Raw genomic sequence first — 22,210 nt, forward strand, 5'->3', positions numbered from 1 at the left:
AGTCTTGGCTTAAGCCCACCAACTAATCTCCAGGTTGTCCTCTGCTGTACCAAAGAGTCTTTTGCATCTTGTGCAGGCAGAGCCGGCCACCTGGTGCTCAGAGTGACCCTGGGACTGCAGTTCTAGATGAGTGGGGCTATGGGGTCTGGATGGTAGTTTTTAAAAAGTCAGTGCAGTTTCTGCTCTTGCCTGCACATATGTGCACTGAGAGTAATAAAGCCAGCCCTATCCACAGGTCTCCTGAGTCTTAGGGCACTTCTTCCGTGTGTGTGTGTGTGTGTGTGTGTGTGTGTGTATGTTTGTAGGGCAGGAGATTTCTGAGATGCTGAAAGCCCAGAGCTGCATGTGACACCCGCTGCTGACCCTTGGGTGTGTCTCAGCAGTTGTAATTGCCCTGTCCTAGGCAGGCCAGAAAAGGTGGGGGCTGAGGATGGAGGAGTCTTCTCTCTCCCAGATCAGCAGTGTCATTCTTCCCAACCTCTTCCCTGGGTCAGAGCTGCAAGCAGGGTCTTCCGAGATCCTGAGCCATAGGGCTCCTCTGTAATCTGATACTACTCCTCAGTTCAGGAACCCATTGAGTCTGGAAGGGCAGGGGTAGGATTGGGAGAGTGGGGGGAGAGGCCCAGGTATGGTGTTTACTTCCTTTGTCCTACCTAGTGCCCATCTGGCGGTCTCAACTGAGGTTGCTGCCTCAAATGCTGGCTATGCTGCTCTCTCGGCAGGAGAGATCAGCTGTGGGACAGAGCCCATCCCCTGGCTCTTGTGATCTCTGTTCTGTCCTGGGTCTCCCTGCATCTCCGCAGCCACGGATATGGGCTGATTCTCCGCTCCTTTTCCTGTTCCCCTGCTCGCCCAGTTTTCCCACCTTCAAGTAATCCTCTTAGGAGTCTCAGCTGTTCTGTGTGATGAGCAGAGAGTCCTTTGATGGGTTATAGATATTCAATTTGTGGTAAGTTCTGGAGGAGAACTCAAGAAGACCACCTCGCTGCCACCATTCCTATGATGTAATTATTTCATTGTGGTTTTAATTTGCATTGATGTTTAGTGATGTTGAGCATCTTTTCATATCTCTGTTGGACATCTGTATGTCCTTTTTGGAGAAATGCCTATTCAGATCCTCTACCCATTTTTAAAAATCATATTGGATTTTTTTGGTGTTTAGTTGTATTAGTTCCTTATACATTTTTTTATGTTAACCACTTAATATCATTGGCTAATATCTTCTCCCATTCACTAGGTTGTCTTTTTGTTTTGTTGATGGTTTCCTTTGCTATGTAATATCTCTTTAGTTTAATATGGTCCCACTTGTTTATGTTTTTTGTTTTCCTTGCCTGAGAAGAAATGACCCCAAAAAAATATTACTAAGAGTAAGAGTTTACTGCCTATGTTTTCTTTTAGGTGTTTTATGGTTTCTGGTCTTACTTTTGGTCATTAATCCTTTTTGAGTTTATTCTTTTATATAATATAAGACAGTGATCCAGTCATTACTGTGCATGTGCCTTTACAGTTTTGCCAACACCCTTTATTGATGAGACTGTCTTTAGCACTATGTATAGTTTTGCCTCCTCTGTCATAGATTGACTATATAGGTATGAATTTATTTCTGAGTCCTCTGTTCTGCTGACATATGTATCTTTTTTATGCCAGTATCATGATGTTTTGATTATTATAGCCCTGTATTATAGTTTGGTATCAGGTAGTGTGATACATCCCACTTTGTTCTTTTTCAAGATTGTTTTAGCTATCCAGGGTCTTTTGTGGTTTCATATAAATTTTAGGATTTTTTGTTCCACTTCTGTGAAAAATGCCTTTGGTATTTTGATAGGGATTGCATTGAATCTATAAATTGCTTTGGGTAGTGTGTACTGGGAAACTCTTGTTCTTCACTTATAAATAACAGCCTTGCTGAGTATAGTAATCTTGGATTAGCTGTTTACTTTTCATCACTTTGAATATTTCATGTCAATGCCTTATGTCCTATAAAGTTTCTGTTGAGAAATCAGCTGGTAATGGGAGCTCCCTTGTAGGTAACTAACTGCTTTCTGTTGCTACTTTTAAGATTCTCTATTTGTCTTTAAGCTTTAGCATCTTAATTATGATGTTTCTTGATGTGGGCCTCTTTGGATTCATCTTGTTATGTACTCTCTCACTTCCTGGACTTGTATGTCTATTTCCTTTGCCAAATTAGAAAAGTTTTCAGTCGTTATTTTTCAAATAAGTTTTCAGTCCCTTACTGTCTCTCTTCTCCTTCTTGTACCCCCATGATACAAATGTTGGTATGCTTGATGTTGTCCCAGAGGTCCTTTAAACTAGCCTTTTTTTTTTCTGTTCTGATTGGGTGTTGTCTCCTAGTCTTCCAGATTCCTAATTTGATCTTCTGTTTCATTTAATCTGCTGTTGATACCCTATGTTTAATACATTCTTCATTTCAGTTATTGTATTCTTTCATTTCTGACTTTTTTTTTTATGGTTTCTATCTCTGTGGAGGTTCTCACTGACTTCATCTATTTTCCTAAATTCATTGAGCATCCTTATAAGCAGAGTTTTGAACTCCGGGTCTAGTAAATTGCCTCCATTTCATTTATTTTGTTTTCTGGAGTTTTGTCCTGTTCTTTCATTTGGGACATGTTTCTTTGTCTCCTTATTTTGACAGAATCCCTGTGCTTATTTCCATTGATTAAGAGACATATACTACATCATTTAGTCTTGTCAGAGTGGCTTTTCGTAGTAGGTGTCCTGTGAAGCCCAGTGGTTCAGTCTCCCTGTTCAGCTGAGCTGGGAACTCCAGAGGTGTCTCTTGGGTGAGTTGTAAATGCCCTCCTCTTGTAGGTGAGCCTTGATTGCTGTTGGCATGTCAGTGGGTCAGATTGAGCCTCAGCCTGAGAAACTGGGAGGGTTGACTGCGACTATAATAGATAAGCTGTTGTGTTGAGGCTGACCCCATGTAGCAAGAGTTGCTTTAGTTGGTTTCTGGTGCCAGCTGAGTGTGCCCTCTGTGTGTGTCATTTGTGGAGCTGTTTGAGTTGTTCTCTGGAATGGTCTGAAGCATGACACCATATATGTTGTTCCTGGAGCCTCTTCAGAGTAGCTCTGTTGCAGGAAAAATTCATCTGCTGTTTGTTCCTGGCTTTGGGTTGCCTTGTGGGAGCTATAAAGTGATCTGAAATTGAATGTCACCTGTGCTAGGCTTGGGGGTGCTTGGAAGAGACTATGCTGCAAATGAAGTCCACTTTCCAATAGTGCTGGGCATGTGACGCTTTTGTGGGTGCCACAACATGAGCTGAGGCCAGCCACCACTTTGTGACTCACTTAGTTGAAGCTAGGTTCTAAGCCAATACTGGCCACAGGTTATGCCATGTTTGGGGCTACCTGATAGGAGTTACATTGCAAGTTGAGATTGATCAGTGCTTGTGCTGGGCTTGAGGCTGCTTATTCCTGCTGCTATTAGGGTTTGTGAGATTTTAGGAAAGTTTGCTGCATAAGCTGAAGTGGCCTGCTTGTGTGGAAAAGATGCTGGAAGGAGTCCTAGCCAGACATATGAGTTGGGTGGGGGCGGGGTCTCGGAATCACCAGGGCAGGGCCAACAGTGTTAGCCAAGTTAATGGAGAACACACATTTGGTACCTGCATGCACCTGCTGGCTGGGTCGGAGGAGGAAAAATGGCACCTCCAAGCACTTTGGTCCACAGAGAGAGCTGCCCTGACCTCTTTCCCTTTCAGCCCCTCACTCTTAGGTTTGTCAATTTAGTGCCTCTCCATATGCCCCTGGCACTTTTCAAGCTGCTGTCCCTTTGCTGGAGCTTAGAGTGAGTGAATCTATAAGCCAGTGAGTCTATGTGCAAGCCCCTTAAGACCTACAGTGCCTTAGTCTCCTGCAGCCCTTTGTCTCTCTGGTGATTTTCAGCAGCTGCTGAAATTCCTGCTGATTTTCACAGCTGCATGTCATGGGAAATCCTCTTCCTGGCATTGATGCCCCGGGAAATGTATTACAGACACAAAAATTATACTAATACTGTACATGTTGTTTTGCATGATTTTTTTAGAGATATTAGTGAGTGAGAGAAAAACAAGATACAGAAAACAAAAAACATGTATGTTCACATGTGAGTGTATGTCTCTAAATTATGTTAATATGAATACATAAGCATTAAAAAAGTTGGACATATTCATAAAAAGTTGTTAACTTAGAGAACCACAGGTGAAGGGCAGTGCTTGGTTGGAAAAAAGAAAGAGAAGTAGAGAGAAAACTCAAAAAGGTAAAAATAAAAATTATTCTAAATAAAACATATATGTTCATATATACATACATACACATTAATATGCATATATATGCATATATATGATATATTATAATGAAATTATACTTGTATCCTGAAATTATCAAATTATTAGGAAAAATAAATAAAATATAAAAAATAAAGTCTTTAATGTGGATTTTCAAACTTCAATATAATATAGTAATACTTTTTCAGCTTTGCAAATATAATCATTATTTTGGCTTCATGCTTCCCTCTTTATTATGAAAATATATTTTATTAACTATCAAATCAAATGTCCATGTTCTCTCAGGATAGAAAAGGTGATTTCAATTTCTATGCCTTCATACAGTTCTGACTGCATAATTCCATCAGATTTTTATCTGTGTTATTTCTAGGTTGATACATAATGATCATCCTGATTTGTCCAGAAAAGTACTGCCCAGGCTATGAAATAATTAGCTAATGCATATCTGAAGGTTGTCCAACAGACATGCATACATACAATATCTGCATTGGAATTAAGAAACTTATTATAGACATGTATAAAATTTTATTTACAGTAAATGATTGCTTTAATGTCCTAATAAAATTGTCAAATTTTAAAATGTGTCTAGATTCAACTCAGAGCCAATAATTATTTTATTTCTAATGAACATTTGAGCTGGATTATTAGTTGTTATTGCATTTCTTTTCTCTTTACTTTTATGGTTGATACATTGGTTCATTTATTAATTCATTCATAACTTGGTGACTTTGAAATACTCCACTTGTGTGTGAGACAAATTCAAACTGTACTTAGATAAATTCTAGAAGCAAAGAAAATTCTTTGAGATAGGTTATAAATAGAAATCCTAAAGGATAACATGCTGTGAAGTAAATTATAGTTAGATTTTATTGTATTAATTTTATTAAAATATTTTGGATTCATAGATACTATAATCCTTAAAAAATGAAAATATAAATAAACAACAACTTAAAAACTTGTGAAAATAATATTGTGGCATTTAAACGAATGAGCATGCTTACTTAATTTAAAAGAAGTGCAGGTATTTTAATAAACCTCATGTATTAGTCTCCCAAAATTTTGATCAGCTATCCAGCATATTCAATTTAGTTTCTATCTCCAAGAATTTAAGATACTATTCTTTTGTCCCCAAAATAGAATTTGTATAGCTACTTTTTCAGCTAAAATCTACTGTAAGAAATGCTTCAGTTTCTTGAACACTTAATTTTAGTTTCTGACTCTACATATATTTAAAATACATATAACTTTATACATGTTATGGAATCTAATAAGAAAAGATCTTTATATAAATTAAACCAAGCAATATTGATTGAAGGGTGGAGAAGAAGAATTGGTCAGCAAAAGGGAAAATATCCTGCTATCTTGTAGTACCTTTTAACCGGTGAAGAAAGGAAATGATATAAACAAATCAAATCTTTGTTTAGATTTACTATAATTCCATGTGGAGATCAAGACCTGGAATTGGGCTTGTCTGTATTGACTTCTGACTCATAGTTTGAGCATATCATAAGTAGAGCAGCCATCAGTACATGCATTATACAGACAGGTAGAGTTTTAATTCTTAATAACTCTATGTAATGTAACAAGTCTCTCCTGACCAATCATAATAAATTTGCTTTTATCTAAGTGTTTTGGTTCTAAAGACAAAGTCTGAGGAAGAGAGTGTGAAGAAGATAGATTCCCCTCACCCATCCACCCCCCTAGATCCGACGAAATAAGAATAATCTGTACATTTCAAAAATATGTCCTCTCTGATCCCAGAAGGGGAAGGAGGTGGAGCAATGGTCTGTGACAGTGGATTCAGGGCTTTCCTCGAGTGAAGGGTTTGTAGATTTTGCAAGGTGGAAATAGAATACTTGAAGCTCATTTACATAACTTTGTCCCCAATGGGTCAGGAAATGTAATTTGTCCACATTAAAAATTGGTGTTTGGTGGAGGGTTGAAATGTTTTTCCCTCAAGTCACTCTCATGGCACTAACATTGACATGAGGCCATCACTTTCAAATTTATATACTTGAATGTTCAACTCTTTTAGGATTTATGGATTGATTCATGTTAGTAAAAATTATGATTGTGATTAAAAAATTAAATGGATATTAACACATTTATGAATGGACCTACACATTTTAACTAGCTTATATCCTTTAGCATACTCCTTTCTCAGTATTTGGATCTTTGGAAAATAAAGGTTTTATCAGAAGGGTGCTTAATGAGCAAGAAATTGAGAAAAAGACATACAGTGGTCTTGTAAATTCTTTTCTTTTTTCTTTTTAAATTAAAGTTTATTGGGGTGACAGTTGTTAGTAAAGTTACATAAATTTCAGGTGTACAATTCTGTATTACATCATCTATATCTCACATTGTGTGTTCACCACCTGGGATCAGGTCTCTTTCCATCACCATATATTAGACCCCATTTACCCTCTTCTAAAGCCCCACTCCCCCTTACCCCCTTATCCTCTGGTAACCCCTAAACTATTGTCTAGGTCTATGAGTTTTTGTTCTTTCAGTTGTTAGTGTTGTTCTTTTGTTGTTTTTGGTTTATATACTACATATCAGTGAAATCACATGGTTCTCTACTTTTTTTCTGTCTTATTTCGCTTAGCATTATAATCTCAAGATCCATCCATGTTGTCACAAATGGTCCTATTTCATCTTTTCTTAACGCCAAATAGTATTCTATTGTGTATATATTCCACAACTTCTTTATCCATTCATGTATCGAAGGACATTTTGGTTGTTTCCATGTCTGGCCACCATACATAAAGCTGCAATGAATATTGGAGGACACTTGTCTTTATGTATAAATGTTTTCAGATTTTTGGGCGTAGATACCCAGGAGAGGGATTGCTGGGTTATACGGTAATTCTATTTGTAATTTTTTGAGGAACCCACACTGCCTTCCATAGGGACTGCACCCATCTGCATTCCCACTAACAGTGTGTTAGGATTCCTTTTTCTCCACAGCCTCTCCAACACTTGTTACTATTTGTCTGGTTGATGATAGCCATTCTAACTGGGGTGAGGTGATATCTCATTGTGGTTTTTATTTGCATTTCTCTGATGATTAGTGATGCTGAGCATTTTTTCATATGTCTATTTGTCATTTGTATGTCCTCTTTGGAGAAATGTCTCTTCAGGTCCTCTGCCCATTTTTTCATTTGGGTTGTTTGATTTTTTGTTGTTGAGTTGTATGAGTTCCTTGCATATTTTGGATATGAGCCCCTTATTGGAGGCATTGTTTTGCAAAAAATCTTCTCCCATTCAGTTGGTTGCCTCTTTATTTTGTTGATTGTTTCTTTTGTTGTGCAGAAGCTTTTAAGTTTGGTATAGTCCCATTCATTTATTTTAGCTTTTACTTCCCTTGCCTTTGGAGTCAAATTCATAAAATGCTCTTTGAACCCAAGGACCATAAGTTTAGTACCTATGTTTTCTTCTATGCAGTTTATTGTTTCAGGTCTTATGCTTAAGTCTTTGATGCATTTTGATTTAATTTTGGTACATTGTGACAGATAGCAGTCCAGTTTCATTCTTTTACATGTGGCTATCCAATTCTGCCAGCACCATTTATTGAAGAAACTGTCTTCTCCATTGTATATTTTTGGCTTCTTTGTCCAAAATTCTCTCTCCATATTCATGTGGGTTTATTTCTGGGTTCTCAATTCTATTCCATTGTCTATGTGTTTGATTATTTTTGCCCTGTGGTACTGGCTAAAGTCAGGGAGTGTGATACCTCCAGCATTGTTCTTTTTTCTTAGGATTGCTTTGGCTATTCAGGGTCTTTTGTGGTTCCAAACAAATCTGATGATTTTTTTGTTCTATTTCTTTAAAAAATCCATTGGTATTTTGATGGTGATGGCATTAAATCTGTATATTGCTTAGGGTAATACTGCCTTTTTTACTATGTTGATTCTTCCAATGCATGAGCACAGAATGTCTTTCCATTTCTTTGTGTCTTCTTCAATTTCTTTAAAAAATGTCTTATAATAATTTTCAGTATATAGGTCTTTCACATCCTTGGTTAAGCTTATTCCTAAGTATTTTATTATTTTTGTTGCAATTGCAAAAGGAATTTTTTTTCTTTTTTAAAATTTCTTTTTCTGAGATTTCATTGTTAGTATATAGGAATGCAATGGACTTTTGTGCGTTGATTTTGTAGCTGGCAAGTTTACTGTATTCATTGATTGTTTCTAATAGCTTTATGGTGGAGTCTTTAGGGTTTTCTATATACAGTATCATGTCATCTGCAAAGAGTGACAATTTAATGTCTTCATTCCCAATTTGGATGCCTTTTATCTCTCTCTTGCCTGATTGCTCTGGCGAGGAATTCCAACACTATGTTGAAAATCAGAGGTGATAGGGTACAGCGTGTCATGTTCCTGAACGTAAAGCAAAGGTCGTCAATTTTTCGCCGTTAATTATGACATTAGCTGAGGGTTTCTCATATGTGGCCTTTTTTGTTAAGGTATTTTCCTTCTATACCTATTGGATTAAGTATTTTAATCATAAATGGATGTTGTATCTTGTCAAATGCTTGTTCTTCATCAATTGATACAATCATATGATTTTTGTCCTTTATTTTGTTTATGTGATATATCACATTGATGGATTTGCAGATGTTGAACCATCCTTGTGCCCCTGGGATGAACCCCACTTGGTCGTGATGAATAATCTTTTTAATGTATTGTTGTATTTGATTTGCTAGAATTTTGTTTAGGATTTTTGCATCTGTATTCATCAGAGATATTGGTTTGTAGTTTTCTTTTTTGTGTGTTATCCTTACCAGGTTTTGGTATCAGAGTCGTGTTGGCCTCATAAAATGAGTTAGGGAGTACTGTCTCTTCTTCAATTTTTCAGAAGAGTTTGAGCAGGATAGGTATTATATCCTCTTTGAAGGTTTGGTAGAATTTGCTAGTGAAGCCATCTGGTCGGGAATTTTGCTTTTGGGAAGGTTTCAGATGACTGATTCAATTTCCTTACTGGTAATTAGTCTATTTAGATTTTCCAATTCTTCATGATTCAGCCTAGAAAGGTTATGTTTCTAAGAACTTGTCCATTTTTTCTAGGTTATTGAATTTGGTGGCTTATAGTCCTTCATACTATTCTTGGATGATCCTTTGTATTTCTGTGGCATCTGTGATAACGTCCCCTCTTTCATTTCTGATTTTGTTAGTGTCTTTTCTCTTTTACTCTTAGTGAGTATAGCCAAGGGTTTGTCCATTATATTAATCTTTTCAAAGAACCAGTTCTTAGTCACATTAATTTTTTTTATTGTCTTTTTGTTCTCTATTTTACTTAGTTCTGCTCTGATTTTTATTATTTCCTTTCTTCTGCTGAACTTGGGTTTCATTTGTTCTTCTTTTCCTCGTTCTTTAAGGTGTAATATGAGGTTATTTATCTGGGATTTTTCTTGTTTCCTGAGATAGGCCAGTAATGATATAAATTGCCCTCTTAAAACTGCTTTTGCCACATCCCAAAAAATTTGGTAGGATATATTTTCATTCTCATTTGTTTCTATGTATCTTTTGATTGCTCCTCTTATTTCTTCTTTGACCCAGTCATTCTTTAAAAGTATGTTGCTTAATCTCCACGTATTTGCGGTTTTTCCTGCTTTCTTTTTGCAGTTGATATCCAATTTCAAAGCCTTTTGATTAGAGAATATTCCTGGTATGAGTTCAATCTTCTTAAATTTGCTGAGGCTTGTTTTATGTCCCAATATATGGTGTATCCTTGAAAATGTTCCATGTACACTAGAAAAAAATGTATATAGTGTGATGGTTTAGGATGAAGTGCTCTATAAATTTCAATTATGCCCATTTTATCCAATGTGTCATTTAGGGCTGCTATTTCATTATTTATTTTCTGTTTGGATGATCTATCCATAGCTGTCAATGATGTATTTAGGTCCCCTAGTATAATTATGTTTTGGTCAATTTCTCCCTTTAGTTTTGTTAGTAGTTCCTGGGTATATTTCTGTGCTCCCTGATTGGGGGTATAGATATTGATGACTCTTATGTCTTCTTGTTGTATAGACCCCTTTACCATTATAAAATGTCCATCTTTGTCTCTTGTTACCTGTTTTATCCTGGTCTGTCTTATCTGATATCAGTATGGCTATACCCAATTTTCTCTGGATACCATTTGCTTGGAGTATCAATTTCCACCCTTTTACTTTGAGTCTGTATTTGTCCTTGTACCTGAGATACGTCTCTCGGAGGCAGCATATGCTTGAGTTTAGTGTTTTGATCCAATTTGCTACTCTGTGCCTTTTTATTGGTGAGTTCAGTCCATTTACATTTAGGGTGATTATTGATATTTGAGAATTTCCTATCATTCTATCTTTAGTTTTCTGGTAAGTCTGTGTCTCCACTGTTTCTTTGCCTTTTTGTTATTGTCTATTATTTCTGTGTGGTGGTATTCTATGATTTTCCCCTCTGGTTTTTCTTTTATTACATTATGTATTTCAGCTCTAGATTTTTTTTGTTTTGTTTTTTTGAGTGGTGACTATTAAGTTTATGTAAAATAAATTTTCCTATTTAGTGTATTTCATTTTTTTCATTATGCTTACTTTCTCCATTCCCACATTCCAGTTTACTTTCTCCATTCTCCCCTCTTTTATGTTTTGGTTGCCACAAATTAGCCCTATTGATGGTGGTTGAATAGCTTCCTTTAGTATTTCCTGTAGTGCAGGTCATGTGTTAGAAAATTCCCTCAGCTTTTTTATGTCTGGAAAGGTCTTTATTCTTCCTTCAGGTCTAAAGGATATCTTTGCTGGATATATCATTCTTGGCTCATAATTTCTCTTTCAATAGTTTGAATATTTGGTTCCACTCCCTCCTGGCTTATAGAATTTCTGCTGAAAAATCTGGAGACTTTTCATTTTCTTTCTGAGCTGTCTTGTTGCCTTGTTTATTCATGGCAATTAATGATTTATTATTTCTCTTCCCAGACATCTACAGGAGTGGGTTCTGCAACAGGTTGATAGAAAGAGGTCTTTCTTTGGTTTCCAGTAGATGCTGGTAGAATGTTTTATTTTTCTCTCCAACTGTAGCCTTTTATTCTCTCTCATACTGTAGTGTTATATTTTCTCAGCACGATTCGATCTTCTCACACAATGGGAGGATTCCCTGTACGGCTGGCTTCTCCTCTGTGAACAGTTTGCCTGGATCATACGGAGCCACCTCTGGGGGGGTATGTGGAGAGCTTCTGAAATTCCAAAGCTCTTCTTGTACCAGATTCAGAGCCTGTGTGGTTCAGCAGCTCTGTTTATTCCTGCAGGGATCCACCAGGATAGTTGGTGACAGGGGCGGGGTGAGTTGTGAGAGGTGGCCCAGAACAATGGCAGTGACCACCACCCCAGTCAATCCTGCTTCCGTGGATCCCTCCCCTTTTTCGGAACTAGTTGGGCTGCGAGTCCGTGTCTGTGGACCCCATTGCAAATATTCTGTGTGTTTTTTTTTTTTTTTTTTTTTTTTTTACTCTGACACTACTACTGTTCTGCTTCTGGCACTGGGCAGGCAGGGGCGGCATGAGCTCTGGGAGGGTAGGGAGCGGCCAGCTAGTCTCAGGCTTCTGTTATCTGCTGGGTAGTGAGGGGTTAAACCACTGTTTTCAGCCTTCTTCTTCAGTCTTTGCTCCGAGGTCTCTGCCATGAGCGTTGGGTTCAGCTGTGTTATATGCTGTCCCCTCAGCCCTGTGGGCCATAAGCGGAGCACTAGCATTCTGAGTTTTTCCCTCTCCCACAGCTGTGGTAGTTCTGGGATGCAGGGAGCTTGAAGCAGTGAGCTTGGTCTGCATCCTGTGCCTGCGTGGTCTCCGTGCTTCTCCCTTCCCTCCTCCCCCACTAGCACAGTTTGCCCACCTTTAGGTGATTTCAGTAGTGAGCCTCTTAGTCTTGCCTGTGTGCTGTGCAGGGAGTCCTTTGTGTTGTTATAGTTGTTAAATTTGTTGTAAATTCCAGGGGAGATTTCCAGAGGCTCACCTCACGCCACCATTTTTATGGCATCACTCGTAAATTCTTTTCTTCCTGTACTGAGGCATATTTGATGACTTTCTTACTGTAGAAAAAAAAATACATTATGTACTTTGTTATATATCTAACAGATTAGATAATCCTACTTTATTATAATAAGATATTGTCTACCACATTTTAAAATGCAATGGAGGTAGCTCAACCCTGAAAAGATTAATGTATTGTTTATTGGCAAGTTTAATTTTCTGTTACACAATAGATGAGGGAGATGTGATCAGTTATTAAAAAAAATTAAAGAGCTATATTCTCTTGGTTGTTTCAAATGAAGTGTGTAACTGAATGTAACACTATGTATTATTCAAATCAGAAAAAAATGTTTAAAATATTACTTCTATTTGAATCTAAGTATTGTGTGAAAGTATAGGATATCAGCTTACTAATGAAAAAGGTAAAATAAAGTAATTATTTTTGGTATAGACCCTTTGCTGTGCACTTTATATGCACTTTTGTATATATTATAGCACTCTGCTGTCCTTCATTATTTTTTTTTTTTCTTGTGCTCACAAAAACTTCTAAGTTTTTTATTAGGCAAAAACCTTGGGCTTCAGAGAAATAAAGTTCACATTTTCTCATACTGTTATCTGTAAATTCTGTCTCTCCCAATGCATACATAGAAACACAAAGTGCCTTTCATAAACATTGTGTTTCTTCATTGTTTTTGTGACACTCACTTGTGACTGATTACATGTATTTTCATCAAAGGGACAAATCCATATATTTTTATGGTGGCATTATAACATTCTTTATAATTTGAGAGTGTTATATATCATATTAGAGTATTTATAATTAGTATTCTTTATATTACATTTTCAACTGTCTTTTTAATAGGTTTCCAAAAGTGATGAGAGTGGTTTAAAGGCTATGAACATATTTTTACCTTACACTGCTAACTCTTTTTGAAAGTAAGTTTCAGTAAATCTTTACCAACATTGTTTATTCTAAGGTTTCAAACATGGTTAATAGGCAACAGGATGGTAATCTCAGTTGTTTTTCTTTTATAAGTTCATATTTTTTTTCTTATTTAACTTTCATGTTGTTATTGATTAAAATAAAACCCTGCAACAAACTATAGAAATGATCCCCAAAAAGTATAGTCTTAGATGACTCCATATTATAAAATAGAAATAAAAAAGAAAAAAACACCCTGCATATACTGCTTATATGAGAAATACTTCAAATGTTCATACTTTTTTTTTCAGTCACCTGTGTATTTTTGGATATGCCACGGTAAAATTATTATGCAATTATAATTATGAATCATTTCTATGCAATTATGTTTTCTCTTAGACTAATTGTTTCTACAGAGTTAGGAAATATTTATTTTTAGTTTCTAATGTGGCTTAAGGTTTATTCTTTACATAAAGAATATATGTGCGTGTGTATATATACATATAGATGTATATATATATATATATATATATATATATATATATATACACACACACATATGTATATATGGTGGTGAGGTGTTTGTCTAATCATTTCTTCAAAGTTGCTATTCTTACTCAAGCACCTCTTGTTGAATTTTCCCTGATATTACACATAGTTTCTGTTCTTAAATTATAATCATAGAAATAATAGCATCAATTTCTGTTTGTGTGTGTGTGTGTTATCTGTTTATTCGTGTCTGAATACTACATTTTTATTTTGGTTGAACTTAAATATTTATATCTGATAAACTATGTTATTTGTTCAGATTAAATAGTGATTCTAGCTACTTTTCTAGATGAACTTTAGGATGACTTTGGATAATGTTAGAGATAAAACCCTGTGAGGTTTGACTTAAAACACATTCAGCCTAGGAGTTTGCCATTTTTGCATTGTGCAGTCTTTCCATCCAAGGATATGAAGTATCTTTCCATTTATTCAAATCTTTTAATATCACTTAATGTGCTTTTATAGCATTCTTTATAAAGGTTATATTTCTTGGTCATGTTTCTTGTTAAATGTATTCTGTGGCACTTTAATTCCTGGAGCCAAATTCTTTCTATTCTTTACTGTTGGGAAGCTTCCTGCTCCATGGTTCTATCTCAAACTAACACCACCTTTCACTGGTGTTCCAGCCTGCCCCACCATTGAGTCCTTATACTGACTCAACTAATTTTGAGATCTCTATTTTTAAAGATCTGGCATTCTCAATAAAATATCAAAGAAATCCAAAGAGCAGAAGAATCTTTTGAGGAGACTAAAAGAAAGATTATATCAAAGAGAGCTTAAAAATAAGGATACAAACTTTTAATTCTATTGGGGTTTTCAGAATCTGTCCAGCATGTTTTTGGTTGGATAACTTTTCATGAAAACAATTTAATTTGGATTGTTTTTCTATACTATCTCAATTTATGAAACCCCATACCCCTTAAACCACACCTTAAATATCCTCTATGTTAGGTCTTCTCTCTTAACCCTTCCCCAAACCTCTCACACAACATTCATACATTTCTTTGCTGTAACACATAGACTTTATCCACAATAATTTATTTTAGGTATTTGTATATGTGGATTTTCACGTTATACAAGATTAATAACTAGTTCTTATGTAGGATCTGTACTATGTATTGTTTCTAAGTAGTTTGCATATATTTATTCATTTATCCCTCATAACAACTGAAGGGCTATTTTTTGTTGTTGTTTTATTGCATTCATTTTACAGATTTGGGAACTGAAAGATGGTTTAAGAACACTGTCTATTGCACATGGCTTCTGAGAGCTAAAACATGGATTAGAAATCTGGTAGTCTAATTCCACAATTTATGTTTTTAAACAACAACCTCTAATATACTGCTTTAGTATATCTTATTGCAAACAGAAGAGTGGGTATTTTCCTGTCTTTATAGTATCATCTATTATAATTGACTTTTAAAATATTAATTTGATAACTCCTCTTAAAAAGCCTTCAACTGCTCCCTGCTAATAAATCTGTGATTGCTGTATCTGCCATAAATTGGATAGATAGCCTTGTTACTGTAAAGAAAAAAAATCTGAATGCTCAAGGAACACCTAAAACTCTCGGCAATATATCCTACTGGAAAAGGCACTATCCTTGGTTCCTAAGCTATTTGTTTCTCTTCATCTCTAACTAGATTTTTAAAACTCTTCTGTGGGCTATTATTTCAAACATAAAGAATAACTGAGAGGATGTTACAGTATCATAAGGAAGAATATTACACACTGCTAGAAGACACTTCTCTATACTCTTTCCAAATTCAAAAACAGTTTGCATTTATTCCAATTGCTTGCTTTATCAAACTCTCTCCTTAAAAAAAAAAAAAAAAAAATTAAGAGGAAGATAAAAATACCACATTTATTTATCCTTAAATATTTCAGTGTGCATTTCGTATGAACAAAGACACCTTCTTTCATTATCAAAGTAAAAATCATCAAAATCAGGAATTTATCATTGACTTGATACAATTTTCAAATCTATCTCCATTCAAATTTCATCTATGTTTTAAAATGTCTTTTTTGTTTCTGCTTTGAGGAATAAATTTAAGGACATGGTGTTTTTAAGTTTGTTTTTAATGAATAATATTCTAAGCTTCAGGAATAAATAAAACTGCACAAAATATGGTATGTTAATTTATAAAGGTACTAACAACTGCTTTTAAACTATTTCATACTTAGATTTCTGTTGCCTCCCCGTTATATTCTCATTCAGTTTGAATGCTCCATCTAGTCCAATCTATTCTGTGACAGTTAGCAAAATTCACTGTATATTAAAATCAATACTATAGCTGAAGGAAATATTTAATAATTTTTATTTTTCAATTAGTTGACATACAATAGTATATTAGTTTCAGGTGTACCACATAGTAATTAGACATTTATGTAAGTTATGAAGTGATCACCCAATAAAGCTAGTACCCATCTGACACCATACATAGTTTTTACAATACTATTGACTATATTCTCTATGCTATACTTTATATACCCTTGACTGTTGTATAGCTACCAATTTGCACATCTTAAAACCCTTCCTCTCAACCACCCTCCCATGTGGCAACCATCACAAATTTATGTGCTTATTTCTGTTTTGTTTATTTATTTTGTTCTTTAGATTTCACATATAAATGAAATCATATGGCATTTGACCTTCTCTGTCTGACTTATTTCACTCATCACAATACCCTCTGCCTCCATCATGTTGTTGCAGATGGCAAGATTTCATTCTTTTTTTATGGCTCAGTAATATTGCATTGTATATATGTACCAGCTCTTTTAAAATTCATTCATCCATTGATAGACACCCAGGTTGCCTCCATATCTTGGCTATTGTAAATAATGCTGCAATGAAAACATGGGTACACATGTCCCTTCAAAGTAGTGTTTTGAGTTTTCTTGAATAAATACCCTGAAGTGGGATTACTGGGCCCTTCTTTGTCTCTTGTTATAGTCTGTTTATTTTGTCTGGTATAAGTATTGCTACCTCATCACCTCCTCCCAACCCCCATTTTCATGAATTATCTTTTTCTGTTCCTTTCAGTCTCTGTGTCTTGATCAGAAGTGAGTCTCTTGTCGGCAACATATGAAAGGATGTTATCTATTCAGCCACCCTAAGTCTTTTGATTAGAGCATTTAATCCATTTACATTTAAAGTAGTTGTTGATAGATATGTAGTTCTTGTCATTTAATTATTCATCTTTTTGATCTTTCTCTTTTTCTTCCTAAAGTAGTCCCTTTAATACTTCTTATAATACTGGTTTAGTAGTGATTAACTCCTTTAGCTTTTTCTTGTCTGGGAAGCTCTTTATCTGTCCTAAATGATAGCTTTGCTGGGTAGAGTAATCTTGGTTGTGGATCCTTACTTTTCATCACTTTAAATATTTTATGCCAGACCCTCTGGCCTGCAAAGTTTCTCTTGAGAAACAGTTGACAATCTATGGTAGCTCCTTTGTAGGTAACTAACTGCTTTTCTCTTGCTGCTTTTAAGATTCTCTTTGTATTAATCTTTGACATTTTAATTATGATGTGTCGTGGTGTAGGCCTCATTGGGTTCATCTTGTTTGAGACTTTCTGTACTACCTGGGACTGTATGTCTATTTTTTCACCAGGTTAGTGAAGTTTTCCATCACTGTTTCTTCAAATATGTTTTCACTTCCTTGCTGCCTCTCCTTCTGGTATCCCTGTGTTGCAAATGTTGGTACACTTGATGTGCTTGTGAAAGGAAGCAAGTACAGTATTTATCTATTATGCTGTCTTGCCTGGAACTCAAAATATTTTATTTTTCATGTGAATTTTAGCTTCTAATATTTAAGCTCTACTAACCTGGAGAAGTCACACACATGCACAAAAAGGTTTTATTTCAAATTTTAAAATTCAGCCAAAATTTGTTTTTCACGGTTATCAGAGACCAATCAGACAACCATGTGTATCACAGAAAATCTAAAAAAAAAATTTTGAATGCATAAGCAAATGTCATTTTTATCAAAAATTTGAAAATCATGTAATTAAAATCAAACATATTTTATATACAATTTCATAATTGGTGATTATTTTTATAATTACATTTTCTTTTTTCTTAATTTCATGTCTGTTCAATTCAGTGAAAACAAAGTAAAATATGAGGTACTTATAATCTGTAATCACACCACAGGTTTTTTTTAAAAGTTGCTACATAAAATATTTGCAAAGAAAATATGGAATAAGGAGTCTTTAGTTTTGCTTTTAAACTATTCACAATTGAAGGGATATGTACTGGAGTAAATGTTTAGTGAGACGTTTTTATTATATTTTGACTTTTGAAACTTAAAGTTTATGTATAGTATCTATAAAAATTTCAAAATACTTAAAAGTTTTCACTATCATAATGTAGGCACTCTTTTATTTAGAATCTCCATAGCTGGCTATTGAGACAACTTTGTTATATATGGTCAGGTCAGAAAAGTATAAACTGTGTAACATAAACACTTCAGTTGAATGAGATTCTAGCATGAATTGCAACGTCTTTGAAATGATTCAATTCTGCATGTTTTACAAAAGGTCAACTGCAAAATTTTACTAACACGTATTAAAATTACAAGATATTTATTATAATTCAGTATGATACAAATATAATATCAAATACTTTAACTGTCTACAATATGAAAGTATTTTATTAAAAAAAGAAAAGGAGTTGTACAGACCATCAAAGGTGCCTGATTTCATAACTCAACCCTTTTCAGGAAGCGTATACATATAGCAACACATACACAAGGATTATAGGTACATGACATTATGTAATTTGACCTTATACTTTTTAAATTGAGTCTTTTCCATGTTATCCACATAACAATATATAGTTATAATAAATCATTAGAAATTTCTTAAATAATAAACCCTCTCTTTTTTATAGTTTCAATGATACAGGAAATTTTGAGGCTGTGTAGACAAAAAGACCACAAAAAAAAGAAAGGAAGCATAGAAGCAAAATATTTCCATAATAGTATACATGAAATAACTATGCCAGATAAGTAACAAATTAATTCTGTTTTCTAGAACTCAAAACCTTCTCAAATTATAATGGAATTATGTGCTTATATTATTAATTGTATACCTAAATTTTATAGTAGCTATTGTTTAAAAGAAAATACCAATGTGCAGATCTACATACAAATATTGGTCCTGTAGCTTATTATTTGTGTGAAATCTAGAAAGTTAATTAATTCTTCAAGCTTTTGTTTTCTTATCCATAGAGACATAATAGATACCTTTAAATGTTATAGTATTAAGTGAGAAACATTTAGAAATATGATAGAAATCATTGAGATAGAAATAAACAAAATAAGAGGTACGACAATTAAATTCATGGACTCAACCTAAAAAAAGTGCTACATACCTCACTGCTGAATATCACTATGGTTACCTTTGACATACTCCTTTGGGAAGCTATGCACTGACACCAGTGCCTAGACCACCCTTCAAAGCAATTTTGGAACTCTTTCTAGAATGGTCATCAGAGCTGTCGTCAGATTACCCTTGATGTCCTGAATATCATCAAAATGTCTTCCTTTCGATATTTCCTTTACCTTCAGGTAAAGAAAGAATTCATTGGGGGCCAGATCAGGTGAGTATGGAGGGTGTTCCAACACAGTTATTTGATTACTGGCTGAAAACTCCCTCACAGACAGTGCTGTGTGAGCTAGTGCATTATGGTGATGCAAGATCCATGAATTATTGGTGAAAAGTTCAGGTAATCTAACTTTTTCACGCAGCCTTTTCAGCACTTTCAAATAGTACACTTGGTTAACTGTTTTTGCAGTTGGTACAAATTCATAATGAGTAATCCCTCTGATATAAAAAAAGGTTAGCAACATCATTGCAACAAGTTCACAAACTTAATTGTCCAACCTCTTAGTAAGTATATAATGCCTGGGACATAATTGTGTTAGATAAATTGTAGTTATAATTGTGAAGTTGCTTTTTACATCCTTTTTCAATTTTTAATTTAGAGGTCCTCTAAAATGTTTTCATTCCATAAATATTTGTGTAAATACTTCTAGGATAATGTTAAGGCTATCCTGTAGATATAATAATGTAACCACAAAGAACTAACAAAATACAAATCCAGAATTCTACTGACCTCTGAATTGAAGTATTAAGTCTTTTTCCTTAATCAGAAATGTAGTTTGGTGCAAGCTAATGCTGTGTTTATGGTGTAATCAAGTTGTATGTTCCTCTACTACTATGTATTCCATGTTTTATATGTAAAAAATGTGAACAATAATGAGAAATTGTTTGGAATTTTGAAGAAATTTGGTTGATAAATTATTTTACTTTCCTTTTAATTTGTCAGTGCCCCAATCTGATATGCAAAAATTTTAAGAGGAAAGGAATATATCTTTTAAAGGAATATATCTTTAAAGATAGAAATCTTTCAAAGAATCCAGAAATAGTAAAAAAGAAAAGGAAGAACTCCAAATTGTCAGATTATTTTTTTTTTACTAAATAAATACTAACAAAACAAAATTGTGATTTCAACATAGCCCTCCTATCAACTTTTATAATTTTTAATTTAGATTTGAAAAATTGAAATCTGTCTAAAAGTTAAATTTATAAAATATACCTCATATACCTTCAGTTGTCATAGATATTCTTTCTCTTAATTTTGGTAACATGTTCTTGTATCTGGGTTCTCAAGGGAAAACAATGTCAGTGTTTAGCTGTTGTTTTTAGTTACAAATATGAAGCAAGATTTTCCAATTTGGGGGGGGTCAGATCAGTCAGAATTTAATCAGTATATCTGTTTAATCAGTAAAACATAACATTTTTTTAATGATATGCTAGTGGAAATATTGTGTCCCGAGTCTGTTAAATGGTAATATATGTATTTTGGGGTATGTACATCTTCAGTGTAAGACTAGAACTTGGCTTGTGATTTATTTTATGTTCAGATGCAGTAGTTCTCAAGCATGGCAGACATCACTTTCCTAAAGGTCATTCGGAAAACAATAGAGGCCTTTTTTGGAATTTGCACTTAAAGAGTATGTGCAATAAAATTTTGTGCTCAGCATCAGTAATAGTAATCCTTTTAAAATAAGAGGGACCTTCCCATATCCCCCAAAATGCTAAAACTTTCCTATGAGAAATGCTAATATGCAGTATAATTTTATGATTTACAAATGCTGTGCCAAGCAAGTGACAGGAGCCAGAATAAAATATGAAACATCTCCATGGAGCTATAATACATGAGCAACTGTCATACCATGGAGAGATAACAGGGAAGAATTGAAGGTTCTATGTAGACAGTGTGATGTGGAACTTTCTGGAAAGTGAAATGAAAAAAGTTGACTACCCATGACTTGTTTTAAAATGCAACTTCTTTCCTATAAAAAAGGAAGTCAAATGACACAGTCAACTATAATACTTTATACACAGTGACTCCTTAATAATTGTGCATTCATGGTAATAATGGTTATGATTGGAATAGAAATGAAGTTTTAAAACTGAAAGGTAATCTGAAGTAAGGTAGCCTACATTTAAAAGAAGTCATGAAAAATGCTGCTTGGACATTTTTAGAATAGGATGGTGACTTTAAGTCTCTGTTGAAGGGGTTGATGCATACCATGACTAATAGAATTTGACTAAGTGTTGAGATTGCTTGAAAAGAAACTAGCCTCGCCTTGTTTTATTGTACCTTAAACAAGAGGAAAATTACTAGTTTTAACAATGAAGAATAAGTAGAACAGGAATATTAATGCAATTATTCAAGGGTTTTTAGGGGTTGTTTTTGTTTTTTGTTTTTTTCTCCCCGCATTTTCCCTTACCTGCTCCTATTGCATAGTGTCTCTAGGGTTTGGATTCATTCAGTTTCCCAGAGAACAATCTGACAAAGATCTTAAACTAAATCTTTGCTTGTGGGAAAACGTGATTTATTCTAAAGTTTTATAGAACTGAATACTGACATTCAAGTAAGCCAATGTCACATAGCCACCAAACTTCTTTACTTCTACAATGTGGTTGCTTTTCTCAATACCGGATAGCATGGCAGAGCTGACTAGGTTTGCTAGTAACTGACATCTTAGGAAATAATTAGAAGAAGATAATGTTCTCTAGAATCTTGTAGATTGAAGAGAAATATAACTATTCTGGATGCTTTAGGTTTGTTTATGTCACAAGCTAAAGAACGTTCAACTAGCTAGGGAAGTGCAGAAATAAAAGACATATGTCTTTCCTTTAACATACACAACAATTATTTATCTATGAGGCTGGAATTCCATAGGAAGAGTATTTACTAGTGATAAAATTTAAGAAGTAATAAGTAAAATCTCTTTTTAAGAGAAAAAATTGAGAAATCAATAAGATATTAACTACACCTGTTTTGATATTAAGGAAGAAATATAGTTTTAGCAAAACAACGTAGTCGATTTTCTGGGCAAAACCCAATTCTAAAAAAAGAATATTGGTCTTAATTTATGGGGTT

Source organism: Rhinolophus sinicus, linkage group LG02, assembly GCF_036562045.2.
Source record: "Rhinolophus sinicus isolate RSC01 linkage group LG02, ASM3656204v1, whole genome shotgun sequence".
Lineage (NCBI taxonomy): Eukaryota > Metazoa > Chordata > Mammalia > Chiroptera > Rhinolophidae > Rhinolophus > Rhinolophus sinicus.